The sequence below is a fragment of the Canis aureus genome, chromosome 1 (genome assembly GCF_053574225.1).
Source record: "Canis aureus isolate CA01 chromosome 1, VMU_Caureus_v.1.0, whole genome shotgun sequence".
NCBI classification, from domain to species: Eukaryota; Metazoa; Chordata; class Mammalia; order Carnivora; family Canidae; genus Canis; species Canis aureus.
Genome location: NC_135611.1, coordinates 15,295,537 through 15,317,750, shown reverse-complemented (window position 1 = coordinate 15,317,750; position 22,214 = coordinate 15,295,537). Strand labels below are relative to the sequence as shown.

Below are 22,214 nucleotides of genomic sequence, written 5' to 3'. Positions count from 1 at the left end.
CTGTGGGAGGCCGCCCCCCCGTGTGACACTAGGCCCACTGCCACTCCTTTTCTACCCCAGGCTGTTCCAAACGAACTCAGGAAGTCTTAGACGAGAGGCAGATGGTGAGGAAAAGAAGGTCTGTAAGTACCAGCTCTCTATTACATAATGCTAAGCACAGAACCTCCTAGAACTAACCCTAGAACGATCTCCTGCCCTAGAACTTCAGAATAAACAACTACTAAAACAGGCAACAAGAGAGAACACTGTTAATTCTTTTTATTTGATGATCAGTGTACAATCATGCTAGTAAATATAATACCAACATATCAGTAAATACCACGTTGGGGTAGGACCAGAGCCTTGAAGATATTTATCATTCATTCTTTCACTTGATACTCACGTAATATCCAGTGTCTACAAAGCATGAGCTAGCCCCACGGGAACACACTCTATAACCTCATCTGGGCCACGTGACCTGTAGCAGTCATTAGTGATGCTCACCTATATCCAGTGCCCCCTTTTTCAGGACAAGAGAAACTGAACTGTGATTGAAATGGGGTCACAGGACTAGCTCTGGCTAAAGCAATGCAAGTCACTTCTGGGTCTGATCATGTCACTCACACAGCAAGATCCTCCACAGTTTCCTTTCCCACACTGCACACTCAAGATCATACCTCCATCGATTCGGGTCTTCGAGTGACTACGATGAGCAGGGCCTACCTGCTGACCACGCTGGACACACAGCAGGGGAAAGAAAGAAATTGTATTTAGCCACTGAGATCTGGAGGTGATTTCTTACTGCAGCATAACTGAACCTAAACTGCCAATAACATCACTGTGGAGAAAAAGGGAGAAGCCTGCAAAAAGTGCCTCTCCCCCAGCTGTTCTCTCAGTCCGATAATAGAAAAAAAAAAGCAGAGTTTGTTTCAAAATTCGAGTAATTCTTTGAAATGCAGAGGGTTTCAGACAGGACAGACGGGTTCAAGCAACTCTGAGGGAATAAGGAACGAAACAGAATGACCTTTCAGCAATGGCGAAATCTAAACATTCCTGTGGAATTCAGCTGAAGAGTTTAAAGACCATGAAGAAAAGGTCACCTTCTGACAACAGGTCCAGTCACTTAGGAAGTAGTGATCTCCCCGATGAAAGAGGCATTCAACAATCCTATGCCCCTCCCTCGGAAGTCCAATACCACCCTTTGTTCCTCTCTCCCCAGCTTCCATGGAACTTAATTAGAATCAAGTCTTCAATAAGCTCCCTGAAGATGGTTCATATTTATGTCTCCAGACAGCACCACCCCGCACCCCACCCCTGGGCATCTCTCACAGAGCCTATTATTTATCAGGTGCTTGATAAACATCTGCTGAATGAATTAAACAAATAGTGGAGAAAGGACTCGGGCACTGGAGGCAAAGGTTGGTCTAACAACCCTTTGGGCTCCCCCAACCCACAGCTAAACACACTATGGCAGACGTCTGGGGGTGGGGAGCCTCCACCTAAAAAAAAAACAAAATAAGCATCAATACAACACTTTATTATGATTTATTACTGCACACAGTCTACAGCCACAGTGAAGCCTAACGCTGCTGTATGGTTATCTTTGTTCTTGGACGTGCATTTACATGTGCGGGCAGCTGTTTTCCCATGTGGAATTTTGTGTGTGAGGTATTATTTTTTCTATTAAAAAAAAAACCACACCCTTTGTTTCTATTGCATTATTACACTCCTTATTATCCCATCACGTGGCTTTTCCTCTCGCAGGAACACAGCACACACCCTGCATTACTGCTGACAAAAAAAATTACTTGTCAAAATACCTCTATCCGAGCACCACTGCAAATCTGCTCTTCCCAAAGCGGCGGTCTTTGTCTCAGCTGGGACCAGCTAACTCCTTTACTTCTCCTAGTGATTCCTGGATGCTCTGAGTAGAAGGACACATGCCAGTGGCACTTGGGCTTTTGTAAAGTCACCTTTCAGGACTCCCCTAGAGGTGAATGACAAACCCTTCAAGTTTTTTAATTTTATTTTTCAAGGGCTTGGGGTGGGGGTGCAGAGGTGTTGGGGGGGGGCGGATGGCGAGGGGACAGCCTGCCATAGACACAGCGCTGCTGTTGCTGCAGTGCCAGAGAGAGCACCAGGAGCCTTGGGCCCTCAGTGATCCCTTCTTCCTACAAGATAAACCTTGAGTCCACCTCCATAAGCATCCTCCTTCCCGGCTCGGTGTGCGGGGTGCCAGGACTCTGCCCTCTAGGAGACAATGCCAATGCCAAGGTGATCCGACACGTCTGAAGGTGACGTTTTCATTGTGCTCCATCAAGATAACCCCAGACTGAGTTAGGCTGACATGGAAACAGAACTATCCTTGGAAAGAAAGGGGCAGGCCAGAGTTTTTGGACAAGAACCAAACAACCTAAAGATAAAATGCAGACTGAGAGCCTAATGGTTCATGGCTATGTAAATGGAAACTTAACTAAAGCTCTGCTTCTGGTGGCTTTCTGCTCTCCCCGCCGCCCTCGGTTCCACCTCCCAGTAACTTGCTGCTGGCACGTCCCTCCCGAGATTGCAAACACTATTACAATGAAGGCTTGCAGGACAGGCATTATTTCATAAGAAGGTTACTACATCTGACCAATGCCCTAATTGAGCGCTGGTCAAATTTATAATCGGCCTGACGATGATACCTTTTCAACAAGCGATAGCCACGAACAGACCGAAGCCAAAACATATCACTACAGATAAGAAAGCAGGCACCTATCCAAACCCCAAGCCCGGATACAATTGCCTCCGTACTCCACGCATCCAAATTCCCAGCAGTGCAAACCGGGGGGAACGGATTCGAGCCCAAAGGCACCCCTGCCCTCAACGACTTCTCCCAAAGCAAGGTTTCGAGGCATTTGCAGTCTCCTCCTCAGGACCGGGAGGCAGCGGCAGCCCCCCGCTGTCCACACCGGCAGGAAAGCGACGGGTGGTGCAGAAAGCAACCCGAGCGGCCCCGTGCAGACGCCGTTGGCCCCAATGACCCCGAGACACCCCGGCGGCTACCCAGGCTGCTGGGGGTTACCTGAAGCTGTCACCGAGGCCCTTTCACCCCCTCCTGCGTGATGACATCAAGTGGAAATGGTAACGCGTTTGGGAGGCAAGAGGCTGACAAGCAGGAAGCACAATTGAGCTTGAGCTTTGTTCAGCCTGCAGTGAAGCCCGCGCAGGAAGGGTCAGGCTCGCGCAGCCGGGAGAGGCATCCAGGCGGCGTCCCCGGCTGCCGCGGGGGGGGGGGGGGGGGGGGCGCGGGGCCCGCCGGCCGCGGAGGGGGCGTAACGCCGCCTAATTGCCTCCCGGGGCTAAATACCCCCTCCTCCCCCTCCGCTGCAGTCCCCCCGCCCCCAAGTTCTCCTCCACCGGCAAGTGTAACCCCGCCAGAAGCAAGCCGCACGAGGGGGCGAAGAAGAGCATCTCGGGGCAAAGACACGCGAGCGAGATGTGCCAGCGCCCGGGGGGGCTACGGGCACGCGGGGCGCCGGGCCCCCGCCCCGACACACGCGCCCGCGCCGCACCGCGCACCTGCCCGCCGCCCCCGGGTCGCGTCCCCGCCCGGCCGCTCTGCTCCGCCCCACACCGCGCGCCCCCCCGCCCCGCCCCCGCCCCCCGAGGCGCCCCACGCGTCCTGCTTTGTCCTGCCGCTGCCCTCCGGGAGCAGGGCTGGGGCACGTGGGGCGCACAAAAGACCCCCAACCTCCGGCCCGCCACCGCTCCCGCTCCCCTACCCGCCCCCCAGAGGGGTTCCCGGGGCGCCGAGCGGCGCGCGAGGGCAACTTCTGGGGCGTGGGGACCTGCTCGCCCGGGCCGGCGGGGGCGGGGGGGCGGCGGGGGGCGCGGCCGGGCGCGTGCGGGCGGGGGCCGGGGGGCGCGGCCGGGGCGCGCGCACGTGCACCCTCCGGGGCGCGCTCGCGGGGCTGGAGCTCCAGGGGGCATCCGAGGACTCGGCCGGGCCGCCGGCAGCGCCGCTCCCCCGCCCGGCCGCCAGCCCAACTCCGCCGGCGCTCGCGAGGAACGCAACTCCGGGGACCCCCGCCCCGGCGCCCCGGCGCCCCGCAGCCCCTCCCCGGGCCCCCGCGGCCCGCCCCCATCCCCTGCCCCGGGGAGCCCCACACACCCGGCGGCGGGTCCCCTGCCCCGCGCCCCCGGCCCCGGCGCGGCCGCCCTGGGGGCGCAGGCATCCCTCCCCGCGCGCCCCTCCCCGCGCGCCCCTCCCGCCGCCCCGCCCCGCCCCGGCCCGGCCCGGCCCGGGGTGGGGGGTGCGGGGCCGAGAGCGAACCGAAAGTCACCGACCTCTCTCCGCAGCGGGCTCGGGCGCTCCCCACAGAGGCGGCGGCGGCGGCGGCGGCAGCATCGCGGGGTGGTCCCGGCGCGCCCGGCCCCGCTCGGGAGGCGCCCACCTGCCCGCCGCCCTCGGCGCTCCCGGCCGGACCCGCCGCCAGGCGCTCGGCTGCGACCCGAGCTTTTTGTGTCGCCGCCCAGGCTCCGGCACCGAGGGCGGTGGGGCGGGAGGCCGGGCTCCGCGCCCCGCGGCACCGCCCCTCCCGGCGGCTCCGCCCCCTCCACCCCCCTGCGGCGGCCGGTCCTGGACGTCGGTCTGTCCTCCCGCCCGCCCGCCCGCCCGCGATCGCACCCCCACCCCCACCCCCACCCCCGACGGAGGAGCCGCCCACCCCGTGCCCACGTGCGCCCTCGCCGGGACCTGGACGGGGCCTCCCCAGCGCGCGGGGACCTGAGCCGCGAGCAGGTGCGAGAGGAGGCCCCGGAACCCGGCCCGGGGTCCACGCGTTGCGGCTCCAGAACCTGCCCTGGCACCCGCGCCGCCGCTAGAGATACTTTTTGGCTGCCCCTGAAAGTTCGCATCATCCAAGCAGGGAGCGGTCCTGCTTTTGGGAAGGGGAAGACCGAGTGGACGCCCCACCGCCTGGCTCCCGGGGCGGGGGAGAGCTGCGCGCCCTGAGGTTCTGCGGCGGGTGCGACCCACGGGGCCCACCTTCTTCTCCACCCTGAAACCCAATTCCTGCCGAGGGAAGATGCTTAGAATGACTAGTTCCTCCTAGAAAATGTAAACACGTGGGTCCCTTGCCTCTTGGGTTGACTGCAAAATTGAAGAATGGAAGACGGGGGGTCGCTGGCAGAGGGTGGTACCCATGCTCCTTGGTGCCTTGATAGAGGATTTCCTTGCAGAATGAAGATCCAGAACTCTCTTCTGTGAGTCTGGTAAAGCTAAGCCTACCAATGTGCCTGGACCTCCAGCAGCCCGGTTAACCGAGCGGCCCTGAGTCCAACAACAGAGCTCGCAGCCTTTTCCCTGGCGGCTGGAACGGAGCCGGCTCCACGTTCTGCTGTCTCGTCCACAAAGAGCGAGCTCCCGTTCTGACCTTTCCCAGCAGCTCGCTGAAGTGCTTCTGCCAAGAAAATGAAAAGGAAACCCCGCCAACCCTCGGGGGGCTCTGATGACCTAGTAAAACTCAAAATGTACTCAACTGGCCGTCCTTGTCTTGTTCCACAAGTAAAACCTGTTAACAGTGTTTCCAAATGTGTTGTCACCAAGCACCTACAGAAATCGGTCACCAAGAGACAGCTTTATAGCTTTATAGCTTGATGGGTGTCAGTCCTCTCTTAAGCTCCAAATGTCCTTTTGTCCTCTGAAGTCGTAACCTCACTGTGCACCTGGCAGGAGTGAAAGCTAGCTGCGTGTCTGAAAAGCCTCAGGTATGCCTGAAGCAGAAGACCGTAGAAGTCTTTATTTTTGGCCTCCAATTTAGGGCTTTTTTTTTTTTTTTTTTTTTAATGAGAAGCTAATGAGAGTATTGAAAACTCTGATGTTGACCAGGAGCTTGGAATAGGATGGTGAGTTATCACACCCCGAAATTTCACTAGGACAGTTTAGCCTGTAAATATTATGATGATACAAGAGTGACTCTAAAGACTACTTTTAAGAAGCTAATTTCAGGGACCAGTAATTATTCCAAAATATTTAAACTCTCTTTTTTCTTGTGTTTTCAAAACAATCCTCTGGGAGGATTCAAGCATTCAGCCTGGTGTGGGGTAACTTCCATCCTTACTCAGTCAGTCCTGCTGGCTGGTATATTTTGATTCACACAACATCATGGGTGTTCTCTGCCTTCCGTCCAGTCTTGTAAAGCCTTCACGTAGAGAAGGTTAATTAACTGGGGCAGACTGGGATAGGCCAGTTCTGAGACTAGTTGGGGGCAGGCAGCAACCGATCAAGTCAGGGGAGAAACAGGCAATGACATGTCTGGACAGATTCTTCGGGGAGGCAGTCCCGGGAGCAGGGCAGCTGCAGCCGGGCAGTGATCGGAGCTGCAGGCCGGCGGGCAGCGTGGCCGGAGCTCCTGGCCTCCCACTCACACCAAGTGGGAGTGAGATGGGCCCGAGGCAGCGTCCCAGGTCTTGAAGAACTAGGGTGATTGGGATGGGCTCCGGCACCGGGGAGCAAGATAAAGATCAGTATTCATGAATTCATTCAACACATTATTCCTGGAGTATGGACTGTGTACCAGGAACTTGGCCCCAGGATCAGAACAGAGAAGAAAACAGACCCAAGGTCCTTCCCTCACAGAACACACATTCTAGAAGAGAAAGCAGAGGGGCACCTGGGTGGCTCAGCGGTTGAGCATCTGCCTTTAGCTCAGGTTGTCATCCCAGGGTCCTGGGATCGAGTTCCACATCGGGCTCCCTGCAGGGAGCCTGCTTCTCCCTCTGCCTGTGTCTCTGCCTCTCTCTCTCTCTCTCTGTCTCTCATGAATAAATAAATAAAATCTTTTTTAAAAAAAGAGAAAGCAGAGACCATACAACAGAAGGAATATAAGTAAAATAAACTGTGTGACGGGGGGGGGGGGGTGAAAAGGGAAAGGGGAGCAAAGCAAGCAGGAAGGAGGGTGATGAAGTCTCTGAGTGGGAGGGAGGCTAAAATTTCAGTTGGGTGGGCAGGGAGGGCCCCCGGTGAGGAGGTGCCCCTTCAGGAGCGTGCTGCAGGAAGTGAGGGAGCGAGGCAGGCCCTAAACGGGGAAAGACTTGCCCTTATCTGACGGGGCACAAGAGTAGGTCTGTACTTCCCACGGGCAAAGGTTGAGATACTAGGACTGGGTCGCAAGGTCAGTCAGACCAGAAACATTCACCTGAGGTTGAAGCAAAGCTGTTTAAATGCAGACAGGGATGAGCTCTCATCTTTGTACCCACAGCATCGAGCACAGGCACCCAACAAATGTTTTATTGGCCTAGGCCCTTAGACCTCTGAGAACCTGGGAGGCTCTGAGATAAAGATGACCCCATAATACCAGGAACAGCCCTTCTATTAGGGATGACCTTCCACAAAAGAATGTGATGATCTTGGGGCACCTGGGTGGCTCAGTCACTTAAGCGTCAGACTCTTGGTTTCAGCTTGGGTCGTGATCTCAGGCTCATGACACTTCTGGTCACCAAAGGTGTGGGGTTTTTTCCCCCACAACAGACAATGCTCTGTGACACCAGCTAGGCGTCCTACAACTTAACTCAATTCTGACACTACCTGGAAGACGGGCAGATCCCACAGGTTAAGGATTTAGTCCTACAACACTGCTGCCCTGTCCCCCATGCCGATTCCAAGTCCAGGGTGTCACCTGTGCATCCGACCACCGATGGGACATAGAACAGAGGTTCCCATCACCTCCTCCCTAGGTTTAACTGATCGGTTAGAGTGACTCACAGAGTTCAGGAAAAGTTTACTTATTCTTTATCAGTTTACTATAAAAGGACATGATAAAGGATCCTGATGACCGTCCAGATAGAAGAGATGCGTAGGGCAAGGAAGGTGGGAAGGGGCTGGGAGCTTCTCCGCCCTTTGTCCGTTGGGGATGTTTATGGAGGCTTCATCACACAGGCATGAAGGACCATTTATTAAATCCATGTCCAGCTGCTTTTCCCTTTCTGGAGAAGGGGAAATGGGGCTGAACATCCCAAGCTTCTCATCCCAGTCTGGTCTTTCTGGGCACTCACCCAAGGAGCCCACCGAGAGCCACTTCATTAGAACAAAAGACATTCCTATCACCCAGGAAATTCTCAGGGGTGTAGGAACTCCGTGTCAGGAACTGGGGTCAAAGGCCAACTATTAGAATAGATGATGCTCCTGGTGCTCTTATCACTTAGGACATTACAAGGGTTTCAGGAGCTCTGTGCCAGGACCTGGGGACAGAGACCCATAGATATATATGTATGTTTTCTGCTATTTCACACAAATCAATTTGGTTTAAACATCTATTAGGAAGGATGATAATGTGTTTGGTTAAATATGCTTCCTTGGCTTATCATTGACAGCATGTGAAAGCTGGCTCACCATGGGGTGCTCCTTCAATATTTTCAAACAACGTTACTGGGGTACAATTTACAAACCATAAAATCCACTTGTTTTTAAGTGCACAACTATTACTGTAATTTGATTTCAAGCTGCAGTTTTAACATATAAAACTCAGACATGTGAAGCAGAAAACTCACCCTCATCATGGAGCTGGATGAAGATCTTTAGAGGTTGCAAGCCCTGAGTGGGGTTTGTTTCCTGTTCCACTTCCCTCTTTCCTTCCCTTCTTCTCTTCTTGCTTCTCTCCTTGTCCCCCTCCCTCGTCGTTGTGTGTTAGGGGCTCGGGGTAGAAGTTAAAAGATCTTCCCTGCCCTCAAAGATGGGCAAGGCAGTCACAAGAAGCCATGAAAGAGATCATCTCATAAATTTTTTTTAAAGGTTTATTTATTTGAGAGAATGAGAGAGAGAGAATGAGCCAGGGGAGGAGAGAGAATCTGAAGCCGGCTCGGTATTGAGCCCGGAGTGGATTGTTCTATGTGCAAATAAAGGAGAAACCCCCAGGAGCCAGGAGTGAGTTCTCTTACTCACTTTGCAAACTTATTTTCCCTTATGTGATATTTGCCACCTTAAGGCATGTATAATCTTTTCAAAAGTCTAGAAGAAAAGTCTTAGACTCTATATAGTCTAGACAGTTTAATAATGATTGCTAACAGGAATGCTAACATTTCAAAACTGGTTTTTATTCTGGGGCCCTACTTAAGCCAATTCTGACAGACAAGTTATTCCAATAACGTGTCCTAAGTGAGAAAAGTAATATACTTCACACATTGTCTAATCTCTTACCTACTTAGAACCAGGTACTGTCTACCCAAGGACAACGAAGCTTCATCTGGAACAAAATCCTGAAGTGTTCTGGAAACCCCAAAATTCACAGGATCTACATCTAGATTGCTTTCTAAAAGTGGTGAGGGATTGAACAAAGCCGTCTCGCTTTTTTTTTTTTTTCCTGCCTCATCTTTGACACGCACACCCGACATGGCAAATCAGCTGCCGAGGATGATGGGAGCATAGTCAGCGGTAATAGTCAACATGTTTCAGCAGCTGTAAGCCCAGGCGTCTACCAATTCATTTGGATGATGACCATTAACAATATGGCCATTCTGTGTGTCCTGGCTGAATGTCAGCCTTAGACTAATGATGCCAAAGTCCTTCTAGACACCCCCGCCTCCTCAACAGCAGGTATCACATTAGTACAGTTGGGGTTGAGCAAGATCCCCACACCCACCAGTCAGTTGCTACTGTCTGCGCTAAGTATGGTGGAGGGAAATCACTGTAAACTGAGCTCAAGTCCTTGTACTGTACAATCACCGTGAGACACTGTTCTCACTGCCTGCTGGGCTGGGGTGACTACATCCGATCAGCCAGGGAAGGTCTGAAACGTGCAGTTCTTGTCACTCAGGGCCCCTCCCCGCTCCCAATGCACTTCATCCATGCCCATCAATCACTGTTCTCTCTCTCTTTGCTTTCCATCAGCTGCCAGGTTCCTGGAACCCACTTGGATCCCCTCCTCATGGCCAGATAGATGGTGCAGTGGTGCAGCTCGGAGATAGGAGAAAAGAAAAAAAAGAAAAAAAAAAAAAGAAGGAAGTTCCATCTCCATTGTTCAGACCCAGGTCAGAATCTCAGGCTTTGCCCTACTGGTCCAAGAAGCTGGCTCCTGTCCCTCTGGGGTCCAGGCTGTGTAATCCATTCCTAGCCTGCCACTTACTCAACCTGTCACCCCTTAACCTGATCCACATCCAGACCCGGCTTTGCCCACCCCCTCCTCCCCACTGTCTCTGCTCTGAGCCACAATCCTTCTGAGCTGCAATCTTTCCAACACAAGGGAACCACACATCTGTTTCTGGCCCTTTTGGATGGGGAGAGTCAAATCAGGGCACCCTCTAGCAGTCAGGAGGAGCGATGGCACCCCGGCCTGCATCACCTACAGGGCGGACCCTTGTAGAGATCAGGATAGGGCCATGGGGAATCGGATGTTCTCCACTTACCTTCTGCCTCTTTTTGCTTTACTGCCTCCTCTGCTATTACCTCTCCCCCTCCTGGGAGTGGAGCGTGTTGGGAAGGGGGATGGCGTAAAGCACGCCTCACTGCCTTCTCAACCTTCCTGCTTCAGTTGCTTCCCCTTCGCACATCAGACCGTTTGGAAGAACACAAACCATTCTACTACAAGGCAAGAGAACTTCGACATATCAGTGGAGCCCAAAGTCAGTAAATAGCAACTTCTTTTTTTGTTAGTGAACGGTAGCTGGGCCGGTGTTGACCAGAGAGTGTTGCTGACTATTACCAGAGTATTTCCATTCATGCTCTCAAGAACCCTAGCAATAGTATGATCACCCCCACTCTACAGACAAGGAACCCGATGTCTACACCATTTACACATCTTGCCCAATAGCACAGGACCTAAGTAATGGTGAACACAAACTAGACCCGGGTCTACCAAACCCAAAGTACTTCCCTAATAGCTGCACCAAGATTCCCACCAGAGACCACACGCGCTCCAGGCAGTTCTACTTGATTTGGCTTAAATGCATCTCAGCCTCTTCCAAGCTGCTCCTGTGGTAGCTCCAGGTCAGCAAGTGCCTTCTAAGGCTGACACTGTGGCTCACAGGGCTGCAGGGTCCCAGGCCTCCCCCAGATTTCAAGGGGATCTGCTCTTCCCTATCCTCACCATCACACTTTCTTTGTACCTTACATAGCCACATGGTCTGTATTTATGATTGTCGATCCCCAAAGATTTGGTGCTTTTGGTGCCTTCAGAGTTTCCAAGGGCATTTATATCTCTGTCTCTCACCATGGCCTTGTGTCCCTTCAAACTCTCTCAGGTTTCTCCAACCAGATTCATTTTTACCTTCTGTGAACTCTTTTTTTTTTTTTTTTTAAGATTTTGTTTATTTATTCATGAGAATACACAGAGAGAGGAGAGAGAGAGAGAGAGAGACAGAGACACAGGCAGAGGGAGAAGCAGGCTCCATGCAGGGAGCCCGACGTGGGACTCGATCCCAGGTCTCCAGGATCAGGCCCTGGGCTGAAGGCGGTGCTAAACCGCTGAGCCACCCAGGCTGCCCCTGGAAGTCTTGTTTATTTATGTCATCCACCCATGCCCACAGGTCCCAGCATCATACAGAAGAGAGTGCTCATGCCTTGCACATAGTCAGTGCTTAATAAGTATTCATTTTGGAGCACTTGGGTGGCTCAGTTGGTTAAGCATCTGCTTTCAGCTCAGGTCATGATCTCAGGGTCCTGGGATCGAGTTCTACATTGGGCTCCCTGCTCTGCGGGGAGTCTGCTTCTCCTTCTGCCCTTCCCCCAACTCGTTTTCCCTCTCTCTCTCTCTCTCTCTTCCTCTCTCTCTCTCAAATAAATAGATAAAATCTTTTTTTTTTAAATAATAAATGTTCATTTTAATGACTATGCAGGAGTTTCTATTTTCCCTTCTAGAATCATGCTTCCTACAGGCCCTCTCAGAGGTTTTTTCTCTAAGTTCCTCTTCACAAATCTGTTACAACCTAGTCACTCCAGCTCAGCAAAAGTGGGATTTAGGGTTATTTCCAAATCCCATTGGAGAGACAGGTGGGTACAGATGGGATAAAGAATTATGACATAGCATGAGAACTCTCACTCTGGGCCTCAAAGGAAAATAGACTTTCCAATAGCTCTTCTTACCGAATGTTATGGATTGAAATGTGTTCTTTCAAAACGTGTATGTTGAAGTCTTAACCTCCAGTACCTCAGATCATACATTTGAAGGAGGCTCTTTGTAGAAGTAATCAAGTTAAAATAAACGAATTAAAATGGGCCCTAATCCAATATGACCAGTGTCCTTGTAAGAAGGGGAAATTTGGACACGGACACGTACAGAAGAAAGATGACGTGAAGACAGGCAAGAGATGGCCATCTACAAGCCAAGGAGAGAGGCCTGGAACGGATCCCGTCTTCACAGCCCTCAGAAGGAGCCAATCCTGCCAACACCTCAATCTTAGCCTTCTAGCCTCCAGAACTGTGAAACAAATTTCTGATACGTAAGCACCCAGTTTGTGGCCCTTTGTTATGACAGCCCTAGCAAACTAACACACTGTAGGACTCCTGCTCACATACACCTGGATACCACGACCCATGGGGGTATATCCAGGTGCCATCTACTTCCTGAGTACTTACCAACCTTGGCTAAGTTAAAAAAGAGAACCAAGCGAATGCTCATTTAAATGTTGGGGAGAAGAATAGTAATGATGGCTAGCATTCATGAAGCACTTATTGTGTGAATAATGAAATAATGTTCAATGCAATAACGTGAATAATCACCGTTAGGTACTTTGCAAACATCATCTTATTTAATCTTCCCATCCACCCAGTCGAGGGGGAGGTACTTGTACCCTCAGTTGTGGAAATTGAGATTCAGAGATATTTATGTAAGTTGCCCGGGATCATACTTCTTCTCACAAGATTCACTGCCTACCACAACCTGTTCGTCTGTTTTGCTCTTCCATGGAGCATATCCCTTCTTTTGTTCCAGCATCCAGCCTACTCCACAGTTTTTCAACAATCCTGCCTCGTCCAGTGGTCACTCGTGGGGATACCATTTCTCTTGCCAGGAATTGGTGTAGGGATGAGTATGTGACACAGTTCTGGACTATGAGTCACAAGAGGAAGTTAGCTGGAAGGCTTCTAGAAAAGAGTTTGTCACTCTGGGAAATAGTTCCCATTTTTGCTGCGGGATGTTACCTGACCTCCGCATGACGTCAGAATTGGGGCAATTGTCTCATTACAAGGGGAGTTCCCCCAGAGGACACTCTAAAGGTGGGAGGAGCCTAAAGGACAGGAGTGATGACGTCCCTTGTCTGGAAGCTAACCAACCCTATAGTGCTCTCCCTCTATGTGTACCATTCTGTGAGGTAAGAGTCTCCTGATTGTGTAAGACGCTTTTCATCATTTTCTCCCAAAATCACCCCAACATGCCACTTCTACACAGATGCTTTGATTTTCCACTATACAACAGTCTTCACATCATATTAAAAGAAACTAATAATGCCAAATTGATTGTCATGCAGAGTTTCAAAGACCTAACAGAGAGAAACAGCAATTTTTTCTTCTTGCAATAACATACACATAACATAAAATTTTCCATTTTATTGTAGCCATTTTTAAGTGTCCAGTTCAGTGGCATGAAGTACATTCACATTGTTGTGTGACCATCACCACTGTCCATTTCCAGAACTTTTTTGTCATCCCAAACTGAAACTCTGTATCCCTTAAACAATAATCCCCCACTCCCCCTCCTCCCAGCCCCTGACAACCACCATTCTACTTTCAGTCTCTATGAAAATGACTTCTCTGGTACCTCATGTAAGTGGAATCATACAAGATTTGTCCTTTGGTGTCTTCTTTTCCTTAGTCTAATGTCTTCAAGGCTCATCCATGCTGTAGCATGTATCAGAATTTCCTTCCTTTTCAAGGCTGAATAATATTCCATTGTATGGAATTTAATACATTAATTTATCTGTTAATTTGTCCATTCTTCAAATAAACATTTGTGTCGTTCTCACTTTTTTCCTATTGTGATTAACGCTGCTATAAATGTGAGTGTTCAAGTATCTGTACAAGTCTTTGCTTTCAATTCTTTTAATATATACCTAGAAGTGAAATTGCTAGAGGCAGCTGGGTACCTCAGTTTGTTAAGCATCTGCCTTTGGCTGAGGTCATGATCCCTGTATCCTGGGATTGAGTCCCACATCAGGCTCCCTGCTCAGCGAGGAGTCTGCTTCTCCCTCTCCCTCTATCTCTCCATCCTGCTTGTGCTCTCTTTCTCTCTCTCAAATAAATAAATAAGTGAAATCTTTAAAAAAAAAAAAAAAAAGGCAGCCTGGGTGGCTCAGCGGTTTGGCGCCTGCCTTCGGCCCAGGGCGTGATCCTGGAGACCCGGGATCGGGTCCCACGTCAGGCTCCCTGCATGGAGCCTGATTCTCCCTCTGCCTGTGTCTCTGCCTCTCTCTTTCTCTGTGTGTCTCTCATGAATAAATAAATAAAATCTTAAAAAAAAAAAAAAAAAGAAGTGGGATTGCTGGATCATCTGTTAATTCTATTTTTATTTTTTTGAAGACTATCCGTACTGGTTTTTACAGCAACTGCACCATTTTACATTCTCACCAACAGCGTACAAGGGTTCCAATTTCTCTACATCCTTGCCAACACTATTTCTATTTTTCTTTTGTAAAAGGCCATTTGAATGGGTGTGAAGTAGTATCTCACTGTAGTTTTGATGTGTGCTTCTCTAATGATTAGCGATGTTAAACATCTTTTCACGTGCTTATTGGCCATTTGTATATCTTCTTTGTTGGAGAAGAGTGTGTTCAAGTCCTTTGCCCATTTTTGAATTAGTTGTTTGGTTTTGTTTTTGTTGAATTTCAGGCATTCTTTATTCTTCGGAGATTACATTTAACTAAAACTAATCATTTCCATGAGCTTCTAGATGGTCAGCTTCTTGGTTCACTTACCTCTGTGAAGGCTCATCTTTGCATTTCCCCAAAGCTCTAGCTCAACACTGTCATATGATAGCAACTCAAAACCTCTGTAGGCTGGCTGGCTAGATAGGTGGTGGTTGAATGCAGCAGAATCATATTTAGGAAATAGAAGATAAGGTTAGAAAAGTAATTTGGGTTTCAACTTGAAGATGTATCAGTTTGGTGGGAAATGGAAAGCAGAATCGTTTTTGAGCAAAAGTGTAATTTAGAAGAGCTGATGTGGCCTCGGTGTGTAGGAGGAATTGGAGGCAGAGATCCTAGAGGCAAGGGTCACAGCCAGAGAGAGCCCTAGGGCCTGTGAAAGTGATCGGGGCTAGAAATCAGACTAGCAGCAGCAGGAGTGTGATAATCATAATAGTGCCTAGCTCTTTAGTTACCATGCCTCTTCACACCACTATTTCATTTGCCCCTTCAATAATTCTGCTAGGAAAGTTTTATCGCCTTCTATAGAATTTGCAAATTGATTCCCAGAAAGTGTGAATGATTTTCCCCAGGTCAGAGCAATCGAAGGCCAGGTCAACATCAGCCCCCCAGGCAATGCTGTTTCTCATCCACCAGCACCATCTGACTACACTTTAGAGTCACTGGATAAACTTCCAAACAGTTGAGATGTCTAGGCTCCAACCCAGATATTCTGACTTAATTAGTCTGCAGTGAAACATAGGTGAGGGAGTTTCTGAAAGCTCTGCAGGGATTCTGACTTGCAGTCAGGCTGAGAACCTCTCGAGAGGGGAAAGGGAGGCACAGTCGATGAGACCCAATAACTAACTGAAGAAAAATACCAATGTGATGCCCAGGTTTTTACCCCGAGAGACTACTCTTCCCAACAACCCCGTCTTACCAGTGCAGAATCATATGCCATACCTGCTACAGCTGCATTTGAGGTTAGAATAAATGGAAAATGGCTGCTTTTGGTAGGATCCCAAACAGCCATCCACAGGTGGTAGCAGGCAAGTGTACGACAAGGACCAGGGAGTGGAGGTGGACACCGTTAAAGGTAGTGATCTGGACAATGCCTCCTCCAATTGTCCCACAGACTTCCATCCAACGGCATTTAAATTGTGTCCTTAGAAGCATTCCACAAGAGACTTCCTCCTCTGGGTTCCCACAACTGTCCGTGTTAGTGGTCCATGGGAAGACAGTCGGTCCTGGAGGATGGCTGGCTGGGAAGAGGGATTTAGGAGCCAAAAGCATTTGAGAAGCTGGTGACCTATCCAGGTGGAAGAGATCAGCAAGCATTTGGATCTGAGAGACGGAACCGCTGAGGTTAGGTGTGGGCTAGATTTTAAAGCAAAGCAGGTAGAAACTGGTTAAAATGTAGATGTGAATGAGATCACCAAGGAATTCCATAAATAAAAAATATTCCAAATAAAAAATATTCCAAAAATAAAAAAGAAAGATCCAAGGACCAAATTGCAAAGAATGACTGCCCTTAGAGTATAGGCAAGAAAGAGGATCCACACAGGTGTCCCACAGTGTAGTGTCAGCCCACTTTACCTGCCTCCTCTCCTCCCCGTCTCTTACTTGCACCATAGATGCAGATCGTGGAGACGGTCCCTTGCCCTGAACATGACCTTCACTTTCCCATCTCCTAGTCCTTTCTTCTGAAATGTTTCTTCTCTCTTCTCCGTATGCACATATATGCCCAGTTTTCCACAAGACCCGTTTCAAATGCCATGCCCCTGTTTTGGAGGCTTTTACTGTCCTCCCGTGGGGGTATGACCTCTCCTTCTTTTAACCCTCATTTGCACAACTATGTAAAGTTCTTGTGCACTATAATGGTTACCTACTGCTGTGTAACACATTACCTCTAAACTTTTTTTTTTAAAAGATTTTATTTATTTATTCATGAGAGACACAGAGAGAGAAAGAGGAAGAGACACAGGCAGAGGGAGAAGCAGGGTCCATGCAGGGAGCCCAAGGTGGGACTCGATCCCAGGTCTCCAGGATCACACCCTGGGCTGAAGGCAGTGCTAAACCGCTGAGCTACCCAGGCTGCCCCATTACCCCCCAAACTTAGAAGCTTTTAAAAAAGCAAATATTTATTATCTCTCACCATGCCTGGGAGTCAGGAATCCAGGAGTGGCTGAGCTAGGTGGTTTAGGCTCAGGATCTCTCACGTGGTTGCAAAGTGTCAGCTGGGGCTGAGAGGGGCTGAGGTAGTGCCCCTGAAATCTTATCTGTAACACAAATAAGAATTGTCTGCCAAGGCAGGGGATCCAAAGTACATAAAAGAGTGTAGTATGTCTCCATACGTAGGTGGAAAGGACATAGCACCCCCACCCTGGTTAGAGGACCTGCCAGGTACAAATAACCAGTAAAGCTTCTTTTTCTCCTTCTCTGGTCCCCACTACACCCCACCAGAGGAACAAAACCTCTCTGAAGCCTCCACCTCCCAGCTTCATGGACACGGTCCTGGGATCCAGTCTTCTACCCTCAACACCAGATCTGCCAGGTTTTCCGTCCCACTCTTATTTTGTTGGTAAAGGCAAAAAAAAAAAAAAAAAAAAAAGGAACGATGTAAAAGAGCCTCTACTCTGAGAATACAGCCATTACTCTGCCCTTTGCTCTCCACTCTTCCAAACCAGCCTTGGGATAAAGCTGACTTCTATCAAGCCACGTCAAAGACCCTCGATGTGAGCTCTGGAATTCAAGCCCAGTGCAAGCTCTTTAAAGTCATGGATCTCATCTGATCACACCTCTACACCTTCCTCAGAGGATGTCATTCAAGAAGTTTTTTAAGAAAATAAGGAAGAGGTGAGTAGTGAGGTGCTGGAGTTGGTAAGAGTAGCTGACACTTCTGAACACTTAAAAGTGCAGGGCAGGTGAGCTTGAGGACTACCATGAAGGAGTAGCAGCACTGAAAATCTATAAGGCTGGTAGGGATCCAAATGTATGTGTATACCTAGGAGGAGGAAGATCCTGTAGAGATCAGAAAGAAGTCTAGAGTTAAGAAAGAATTATATATTGACTAAAATATTTAGAAAGGTTGAGTTAACAACCGTATTTGTTTAAGAATACTAATTTGGGGGCACATAGGTGGCTCAGTTGGTTGGGCGACTGACTCTTGATTTCGGCTCAGGTCCTGACTTCAGGGTTCTGGGATGGAGCCCCATGCCGGGTCCACTCTCAGCAGGGAGTCTCTACTCCAGGATTCTCTCTGTCTCTTCGTCTCCCTTTGCTCCTCCCTGCCACTCACAAGCACACAAACTCTCTCTAAAATAAATAGATGAAATCTTTTTTTTAAAAAAAGAATGCCATCTTATAGGTATCCATGGAATATACACACACATATACATACATGTACATTTATGTATGTATACACACACACAAATAGTTAAATACGTAGCAAGAAAAAAAGATAATGTCAATAAGTTCCAGATAGCAAAGATTATATAGGTCACATTCTCTTTGAACAATCAATTCAAATTAAAAAATAATAGAAGTTTAAACAAAAACCACTCTGCCATCTCACAACTAATACATATCCTCTTATGTTATCGTAAAAATACAAACTATTTAGAAAAAAACAAAAATTAAGACCACACGTATTAAAACTTAGGGTATTTGGCTAAAATTGTGCCCAGAAACAAATTAGACCTTTTAAAAGCTTTCACTGTTATTCAAGAAAGGTTGAAAAAAGAAAATTTAATCATTTGTATGTGGAAGCTAGATAAAGATTTTAGGATACCTAATATAAAGAAAAGAAAGAAAATAATAGAGGTAAAAAAAAAATCACAAAAGTTTAAAATTAGGGACTGGTCAACAAAGTTAAGAGCTTTATACATGAGAAAAAAAAAAATAGCCAAAATGGCCTATACCTGAAAAATTAAGTGAAAAAATAAAAACAACACAAATTTAGAATAGGTAAAGTATGCAACAACTAATATGGAGGGCAATCTGAATAGATTAGCATAGACTTGCATATGCAATACTCATACCATATTCAACTCTATGCTAATGAATTTCAAAATCTGGCAATTTTCAGAAAAAAAAATGTAAATTTCCAAAATCAAAACCAGAAATTCAGGACGCCTGGGTGGCTTATTGGTTGAGCATCCGCCTTTGGTTCAGGTTGTGATCCCAGAGTCCTGGAATTGAGTCCCGCATGAGCCGATGAGTCCATGCATCGGGCTCCCTGCATGGAGCCTGCTTCTGTGTCTCTGCCTCTGTCTGTGTCTCTCGTGAATACATAAATAAAATCTTAAAAAAAAAAAATACTATAATGCACTAGTAGAGCAATAATAACTATCAAAAAGCTACTTCCCAGCAAAGGCTCCAGAACCAGATCATTTACTAACAGACTCTGTCAAATTCTCAAGGAATAAGATTCACATTCTCCATAATTTGTTCCAGAGAATGTAAAAATGGCAATTACTCCATTCATTCCGTGATCTTTCCCTTTGCTTTCTTTTGCCCCTGTCTTTCGCCATTTATTTATTTTATTGGTCTTTTACACTCCGTTAACCTCATATTCTATCAGACTTGCAGCCTCACCAAAGTGGTTTAAAGTATTTTTTGCTTCTGAGGAGTTTTGAATAGCCTGTGACACAGGTTTCTAGGTAAGAAGTAAACAAGAAAATTATTTTCTCATTCTTTTCAGAATCCAAAAATTTTTTTAAAGATTTTATTTATTTATTTGGGAGACAGAGAGAGAAAGAGCACGAGAGAAAGCATGAGCAGGGTCGGGGGGAGGGGGGAGGGTGGCAGAGGAAGAGGGAGAAGCAGACTCCCTGCTGAGGAGGGAGCCTAATGTGGGACTTGATCCCAGGACCCTGAGATCATGACCTGAGTCAAAGGCAGCTGCTTAACAGAGCCACCCAGGCAGGGAGCCTGCTTCTTCTCCTTCTCCCTCTGTCCCTTTGCCCCAGCTCAAGCTCTCTCTCAAATAAATAAATAAATAAAATCTTAAAAAACAAAAAAGGATCATCCCTCAGTAAACAAGTCAGAGTTATGAACAAATGAAGAAAACCACTAGGCTCCAGGAAGAAGGTTACCATTTTGCTTGGCACACTTGCTGGAAGCTTTAACAACCTGGAGACCTCAGAAATATTTCCAATACGCAGAACTGTATTCACCAAGTTCAAGGGCAAAACTAGTGAAAGGAAAATTTTGCCACCATACTACTCTGTTGTGCTTCTTCCATGGAGGCAGGTGGGAGGAGTCCTTTCTCTACCCACCCACAAAGATTTGAATCCTTCCCAAGGGAAAGGGCCCAGTTTTGCTGAAAGCTTTCAGTTAACTCAATGCAATCAAAATCATTCATTTTCCAAGTTGTCAGCACCTGGAACACTGATGCGCATTCCCTTCCATCTGCTTCCTTTGAATTTTGTTGTTACTGGGGAATTAACTGCATTAAAATTAAAAGAAGCACATGTGCGCGCATGCACACACACTTATACACACTCTTGTGTGATGAAAGGTGCGACTTAACTTATTGTTCCTTGGAGCCCAGCACGGTAACTAGTACCTAGCTTTCACTTAATAAATGTTATTTGAAACTAAATCAAATCAAACTGAATTGAATTGAGCTAAAATCAAGGTATAAAGACAAAGCTATGGGAGCAACAGAGGAGAGAAATGTCTAAGTCTGCCTGGGAGCATCAGAAAAAGTCCAAATTAAAATAACACCAAATGTGTTTGGAGGAGTCAAAAACACCATTTTGACAATGCAATTTAATTGCACGGAGCAAACATTTATTTAATTTTAATAATAAATGCTTACACATTTTTACACAGCATTTTAATCTTTGAAACCCTTCCAGGCACTAAATAATTGAATTTTCTAGATTACATTCTTCAAAAATCATCCACATTGATTTAATGTTCCCAACAGAGTAGTTAAACGAAAATGTAAACAAATAAAGTAGAGACAGCACAAAGCTCAGGACTCCTCTCTGCATTATTCAGACCACCCACCACCAAAGAGGTGGAATGAAGATGAGACAGACGGCCCTGATTCTGTCTGTGAGCAATGGGAGCCACCCATGTCAACATGGACACCAGGGTCACCTTATCATGCACACAAGGGAGATAACCAAAGAAGACACTAGGATCCTCCAGGCCCTTTAGGGCAAAATGATGACATCGAAAGCTCAATATGGGCTCTTCTTCTCAACGCTCACTTTCTATAGTCACTTCTTTCCCCATAAACTAAAGAGCTTCTAGGAACTATGTTGCTCTTTGAAGAACTCTCTAATCACACGAAGTGAGGTTTCTACACTGGAATGTATGCGTGCTGTGATATAAGTGTCTGTAAACAGATGCTTAATGGGATTTTCTTGTTGACCTAAGTCCATCTGCAGCTTATTTAAGAAAGACTAGAAACAGGGGCGTCTGGCTGGCTCGGTTGGTTAAGTGTCTGCCTTCATCTCAGGTCATGATCCCAGGGTCCTGGGATGGAGCCCTGAGTCATCCTTGGGCTCCTCGCTCAGCAGGGAGTCTATTTCTCCCTCTCCTGTGGTCCCCCAACCCCCAGCTCATGTGTGCGCGCTCTCTCTTTCTCAAATAAATAAATAAAATCTTAAAAAAAAAAAAAAAAAAAAAAAAAGACTAGAAACAAAAAAGAGTAACTGGAGAAAGTTACCAAATGAAAGAGGGAAAGCTTCCTTCCACCCCAGGCCAGAAATGGGAGGGCACTCACAGGGGCTGGGGTTGTCTTCAAGAAGACAATGGGAGGCAGGTAAAATAAGGCAAAAGAAGAATGAGGGTACCATTCCTTCCCTGCTGAGTCTCTGAGCCAAGAGGGTGAGGCCACAAGTAGGGAAGGAAGAAGCTCTGGATTGAATGGGAGACTGAAGTTTTAATTTAGACTAGAGGAGGCACTTTAGCTCTTGAAAACAAGTCACAGTTATCAAAGCGATATTATTCTTATAACTGAAAGCCACTTAAAAGCAATGAGACATGCCATGGATAAGGGAGCAGAGATCTGGCAAAGCCATGAAAGGAAAAAGAAATAGCTCCATGTCCTGTTTGTATCCACTGAGATCATTCCATTTAATAAACTAGTTACACAGCCTTAAAACATCACCTCATTTGTCCTCACAGGGCCAAAGAAATATGCTCTTATGCAGCTGATTCTGTAAGCATCTGTAATGACCCAGTTGGCTTAACTACATGGTAATCCAAATAATTGTGCAAAAATCAAATAAAATAAACAGCCGCACGAGAAGTTGACTGAATGGCCGCAGATAGTTGTAACTTTAGACTTCTCTCCCTTTTTCCTCACAACTCTCAATAAAACTTAATAATAAAATTTAGACCAAGCTGTCATTAACATGACATTATGACTTGTCTGAATAATCAAAACCTGGCAGCCATTCAGT

The 22,214-nt window shown here is 47.8% G+C and overlaps 1 protein-coding gene and 1 long non-coding RNA gene across 21 annotated transcripts in view; one reads left to right on the top strand and one right to left on the bottom strand.

Moving 5' to 3' along the window:
* Positions 1-4,416, bottom strand: part of RNF152 (ring finger protein 152) — a 202,147-nt gene extending 197,731 nt beyond the window's left edge. For 18 of the 19 annotated variants that reach the window (XR_013376087.1, XR_013376095.1, XR_013376098.1 and 15 more), the window contains exon 1: positions 4,309-4,416. The gene's annotated coding sequence lies outside the window, so the exon portion shown is untranslated. Of the gene's footprint in view, positions 1-3,043; positions 3,187-4,308 lie in introns of those variants that run through there. The other variant, XR_013376066.1, reaches the window with a different exon arrangement.
* Positions 4,417-12,741: 8,325 nt separating this feature from the next.
* LOC144280403 (uncharacterized) overlaps positions 12,742-22,214 on the top strand; it is a 33,051-nt gene continuing 23,578 nt past the window's right edge. Inside the window, exons 1-3 of one of the 2 annotated variants that reach the window (XR_013348851.1) lie at positions 12,742-13,263; positions 17,254-17,371; positions 17,478-17,646. This is a non-coding gene — a long non-coding RNA (uncharacterized LOC144280403). The remainder of the gene's footprint in view (positions 13,264-17,253; positions 17,372-17,477; positions 17,647-22,214) is intronic. The other variant, XR_013348839.1, reaches the window with a different exon arrangement.